We start from the raw sequence: 6,786 nt of genomic DNA on the forward strand, positions 1-6,786 counted from the left end.
CACAACGTGGTAAAATTTCTAAGTTCCGTCGATACAAATTTTAAATGCTCATTAAATGTTATTATCAGAACTTTTAAAATGGTCTAAAATGCGAAAAAAAAATATTACACGAAGAAAAATTGTAGTCGATTTAAATTATTTATTTAGTAATTATTTTATTAATATTCCTATTAGAAGTTCGTGTATTTTACATTTACATAACGTCGTATAATAATAAATAATTAGAAAAAGAGAGCTCAACATTTGTTACTTTAACTTTTCTGAACTCCCAGTGGGCAGAAAATTTGGCGACGTCTTTACGACATCGTTACAACATCTTTACTACAACTTTACGAAATTCTATGTCCATGTCGTAAAGATGTGTCTACGACATCGTAAAGACATTATCAGATCATACGTTTTTACGATATCGTAAAGACACATTAACGACATGAACATAGGATATCGTAAAGTTGTCGTAAAGACGCCGTAACGATGTCGCAAAGACGTCGCCAAATTTTGTGCCCACTGGGCTGTAGATTATGAGGATGGCTTTTTCATCAAGTTTCAACTTGTCGGTTTGGCGCAGTGGTTATCACTCCCGACTGCTAGGCGATAGATTTAGGTATATATATATGTAGGTTCGATCCCCCTTAGCGCTAGAAATTTTATTTGTAATATAATCTTTAAAAATGTAATATATATTCATTATAAGCAGTGCCATTAACATGTATTGACAAAATACTCGCAGTCCATTATTATTTATTTTTTAAATACCTTTTTTGTTATATCATTAGATTATAGAAATAGTGGGTTTTAAAACTAAACAAATAGTTTGAAAATTATGTTTTTCTAATTATAATAATATCTGGATGATATGCAGTCGTATGATGATGAATAGATGGTCTTTAAAACAATTAAATAATTTTTTATAATTTTTAAAATTAACTCCGGCATTTTCGTACGCCAGCGGTTTGCAAGTACTGCCCCAGTACTGGCAGTCAGTAATGAGCCAGTGCTGGCAGTCAGTAATGAGCCAGTGCTGGCACGCCAGTACCGCCAAGGATTACAATCCAGTACTGGCACAGTATTGGCCCAGTACAGCCAGCCAGTACTAGGACTCCGGCATGCTGTACTGGGCCAGTACTGGGCCAGTGGTGAATTTCTACCTGGGATCCCAATTTTCATTTTTAATCTTGTTTTTATCTTTTTTTAACGAACAACTTTTTCAATAATTTTTTCATATCTTGCATTGTTTGGCCGCAAAATGTAACCCTTGATTTTGCATTATTTTGGGTGCAATTAAAACTTGAATTTTTGATTTTCCAAAGAAATTCAAAAAGTTGTTGCGATAATTTTATAGGGAGTTCAAAATTCAAAATTTTGGTGCCTTTGACTTTGTTCATATCCTGCGATGTTTAGCTTAAAATATTTCTTTTGTTTTTTTTGAGTGGGTTTTGACCCACATAAAACCGGAAAAACACACAAATCTAATACCCTTTCTGATGAGAATGTAAAAAGATGAATTTTTAAAAATTAGTGTTATTGATAATATTTCAACCAAAAAATATTACAAATAATAAAAAATTTTGATTAAAAACATAAATTTTCAACTAAAAATGTTACAGGTAAATTTTTAGTATACCAACAACTTAATTTTCAACCAAACAAGGAAATAGTATCGAACGAAATAGTTGCATTTCCAAAATAATTTAAATGTTAACCAAATAGTAGAATTTTGTACAAAAAAAAAATTTAACGAAAAATCGATAAACAGGTAGAATTTCTGAAACGGTAAAAACGGATATTATTAAAAAAGGGGAAAATCCGAAAATATTGGGAAAAGTGTGATGTTTAAAATATGAAACTAATTTAACTGTACCTTTCTGTAACTTTCTTAGGAGAACTGGAAATTTTTTTATGGATTTTGAGTTTGAAAAATCAAATGATAAAGAAAATTTCTGAAAGATTTAAAAAAATTTTTAAAGATTTCCAAAATTGCTAAGAAACAATCTGAAAAATCAAAATAGAATTTTTACTTTTGTAGGATTTTTCATCCAAAAATAATTTGAGTTATTCTTGATAATTCTTGAATGTTTATTAAAGTTTTACCAGTTCAATAAGCTTAATATAAAGTGACTGTTGTAAATTGACTTAACTATTTAACTATTTTTTCAAAATTTTATCTGCTTTATTAAACTATTTTGTTGACAATTCGTCATACTTAAAAAGTATTACAATATTGCCGAAAAACAATCTCAAAGATTTCAAGGCGATTTTTTTATTTGCTTTTTAATTTTTAGAAGGATTGAAATCACCCAGTGGGCACAAAATTTGGCGACGTCTTTAGGACATCGTTACAACATCTTTACGACGACTTTACGACATCCTACATCCATGTCGTTTCGGTGTCTTTACGATATCGTGAATAAGTCGTATGATCTGACGACTTATTTACGATATCGAAAGACACCTTAACGACATGGACATAGGATGTCGTAAAGTTGTCGTAAAGATGTCGTAACGATGTCGTAAAAACGTCGCCAAATTTTGTGCCTACTGGGCAATTTAAAAGGCTCAGATATATTAAAAATATTTTGAAAACTGAAAAATTTCCAGAAATGTATTAAATATATTTCAAGTCTTTTCAAATTTCTAAGAATTCTAAACATATTCTAATCTTTTAAACTTATCTAATATTAAGTAAATTCCTGCAAAGTAAAGTTTTTTTTTATAAAAGCGTCTACAATCTGATGAAAAAAACGCAATGATGTATTCTTTTGAGGTTTTTACTTTAATTTAGATCAATATTGTTAATTCTCCGACATGTTAAAAAAATAAAATTAATAACGTAACGTTACATTCAACTCATTTTTGATTATGTAATTTGTAAATAAATATCCTCGTTTTAACAGTTCTAGTTGTTTCTATTGGTAAGTATATAATATATATACATACCCTATCATCGGGAATTATTTATCAACTAATTTGGCGGAGAATTAAACTATTTATTTAAAAATTAAAATTTCTCTTAAGAATTAAACTATTTTGATGACAATTTATTTTTTGGTATAAAATCAACTGTTCCCTTAGAAAATCATATTTGTTGGTTGCAAAGGCAATCATTTTGTAGATAATTGAGCCATAAAGATGAAATTTCCATTAAGTACAAGCCCGACGCTCGAACACACGTAAAAGTATTGTCGGCGCGTGTCAAAAATAAAAAAATTTTCAAATTCGAAAAAACAATTTAAGAAAAATGTAGAATTTTAGAGAATCAACAAATAAAACCTTTTCCTATTCGAATTTTTTTTGTCAAACGTTTATTTTTTAAAATAAAAGCGAAATGTCGGATAAAAGTTTTTCGCTGATTTAATTAAGTTTTAAATCTTAAATCGTTCTAACTCGGTTGAATATTATTGAAATGAGTTCATATTTATAGGACTTATTCAAAATAGTATAGCGATGCCTGAGAATTCATGGAAGACTTACAAATATACCGACGAAACCAAGAAAACACAATTATCGAGATACCTCATTTTGTAATTACATATTATTAAACAAGAAGCGATGTTTAACTTTTCCATAAATTCTTAGGTATTGCTATAGTATTTTGAATAAAGTCTATAAACATGAACTCATTTCAATAATATTTAGCCGATTTAAAACGATTTAAGTTTTAAAACTTATTATTATTATTATTCAAAATAAACGTTTGACCAAAAAATCGAATGGGAAAAAGTTTTATTCCTTGATTCTCTACAATTCTACATTTTTCCTAAATTATTTTTTTGAATTTGAAAATTTTTTATTTTTGACACGCGCCGACAATACTTTTACGCGTTTTCGAGTGTCGGGCTTGTACTTGATGGAAATTTCATCTTTATGGTAGAAAAAATATTTTTTGTTTGTTAAAAATTGAGAAGTTCTGGACAAGAAGGCGACAGGCGCTCGAGAACGAACCAAAAATAACAAATTTTAATAAAAAAAAGTAGAATCTTCAATAAAATACATGAATTTTGAACTAAAAAGATCAATTTCCAATCAAAAATATCAACCTTTACCCAAACATATAATAGCTACATTTTTAGTAGGAGAGGCATTACATTACATTACGACATCGTTACGACATCTTTATGACGTCTTTGTAACATCATATGTCCATGTCGTTTCGGTGTCTTTACGATATCGTAAAGACATCGTCAGATCATACGACTTATTTACGATATCGTAAAGACACCTTAACGACATGGACCTAGGATGTCGTAAAGATGTCGTAACGATATCGTAAAGACGTCGCCAAATTTTGTGCCCACTGGGCAATCATGTTGTTTCGGTATCTTTGCGATATCGTAAAGACATCGTCAGATCATACGACTTATTTACGATATCGTAAAGACAGCTTAACGACACGGACATAGGATATCGTAAAGTTGTCTTAAAGTTGTCGTAAAGATGTCGTAACGATGTCGTAAAGACGTCGCCAAACTTTGTGCCCACTGGGAAAGTTGCAATTACTTTAAAAATAAAATATATTAACATTAATTTAAGATATTATCTTTTTTGAAAATAGGCCTATGGCATCAATAGGTGGACGCCTTTAATTAGTAGGCCTCTTCCTAGACTGCTCGCCTGCGTATTGGACAGTGGTTTAACAAGATAAAATTTCTTCAGATGGACAATTGTTTAACAATGAGGAGGGGATGAAATTTTAGATTTTGTATGAGCAGACACTTTTCTAGATGCAATTAATTTGTCCACAATTACTTTTTATTATACGGCTCAAGTTGCTTACATGGCTCACTATTGATGTCTTTATCCCATCACATTTTTTAAAGTTCATAACCCAGTGGGCAGTAAATTTGGCGACGTCTTTACGACAACTTTATGACATCCTATGTCATGTCGCAAAGGTGTCTTTACGATATCTTAAATAAGTCCTATGATCTAATGATGTCTTTACGATATCGCAAAGACACCGAAACGACGTAAATATGGGATGTCGTAAGGATGTCGTAAAGATGTCGTAACGATGTCGTAAAGACGTCGTCAAATTTTGTGCGCATTGGTAAATCTTTAATTAAATCTGGATTGAACTTAATCATAATTATTTGTTTGTTTTATAAATATCACTTACCTAGTAGTACAAACGAGAATATAACTGCTCTTCTCATGATGCAGAATTTGAAAAGTTTAAAAAATTTTGAAAGACTCAACTTTCCTGGATCTGAATATTTACACAATGATGAGAAACTCATTGAAACGGTCGTATTCATACCCCGAAGGTTAAACATAATACAGTACCATCCCACTTTTCGCAACTTGCCCTATACGTTTGATGCCACTATCGAATTTTCAATGCAAATTGTTTGATATGGAAAAACTTCCATGCTTATCCTTAGTTCTCATTAACAAAAGTAGACATTAACTTTTTGAACAGATTTGAGTTTCTCAGTAGGTGAATATACAACAAACATATTTTGAAAGTTTCATGATGCAGCATGAAAATTCAAATGTCAAGTCATAGAGACGTAGCAAATTTTCCAGTTTTTATCACGAGATATGGAAATTAATAAATACAACGAATTGTAAATTGTTTTTAAAAAGCCACACTTAATTTCCTGTAGCCATTTTTTGGAATCAGTCATTGCTTTTCTTTGGATCTTCCAACTGACTATGGAAAAATTAAAATTTCAAAATTTGAACCATTCAATTCGAGATACGAAAATAATTCAAGAGAACGAATTGTTGCTGCTTTTAAAAAGACATGCAAAATTGTCTTTAAGTATTTTAGTTTGGACCTCTATGAATTTTAAAGTCAAATTTTTCCAAATACTGTTGAAATTATACAAATTTAGTCAAATCAAATTACAGAAAAGTAGCGAGATTTCGGAGAAAATAGGCCAAAGTCATCTAGCATTTTCACAGCCGGAAATGAAAGGTTTTTTTTCGATTCTGTACTGAATGTGACTGAAGAAAACTAGGTTTAACTGTTTCAAAGAACCAACCCACACATTCCATTATCAAATATTTCTAAATTAAACAATAATTGTGATCTTCTGATAACCTATCCTTATGAGAATTCGTTGTCTAATTATTAATTTTTCATATTTGTGAGAAAATTAAGATTATTTATTTAAAAATAGATCAGATATAATAATTTTCAGTATCCAATTTCTAATAATAATTAACCAATCTTATCGGATAACAAGTGTGATTCAGAATTGTTATTTTTTCATAATATTGTAAAAGAACCTAGTCCGGGAAATCTTCAAAAGGATATTTTTTAATTAAGGTTGTTGGTTAAATCCGACTTTGAATTTTTCTTTTGATAGGTACGGCACTGACTTAATATATATTTTTTCCGAAGAATTAGAGAACGAAAGAAAGAGAAAGAAAGCTGATTGAATATCCGGGGTTTTGCAAGATCCTCGGTTCAATGAAATAATGAAAAATCAAACCTTTCGTTGAAGAAATCATTATTTTCACGAAAAATATGAATTTTGCGAAAGAGAGAAATTAGTGGGTAGAAGACATCATTTTAACGGTAAGAATCGTTCTCAAATTTATTTTTTACTCACAATTCTGACACCATAGAAGAACTCTCGAACCCAACAAGGTTTTCGAAGGGCCACGTCTCGATGATGGTGACCCTAAATTTTGCGAAATACGACGCGAAATGGAGAACGAAGTGCAACAAACTTACATGTACTAGGCAGTCTGATAAGTACCTGAAAATTCTAAGAGATGGCATTAGTATTCACTAATGTGAACCATTTTCGTCGAGCTTGATCCTTCAAATGATGC

Source organism: Belonocnema kinseyi, chromosome 8, assembly GCF_010883055.1.
Source record: "Belonocnema kinseyi isolate 2016_QV_RU_SX_M_011 chromosome 8, B_treatae_v1, whole genome shotgun sequence".
Lineage (NCBI taxonomy): Eukaryota > Metazoa > Arthropoda > Insecta > Hymenoptera > Cynipidae > Belonocnema > Belonocnema kinseyi.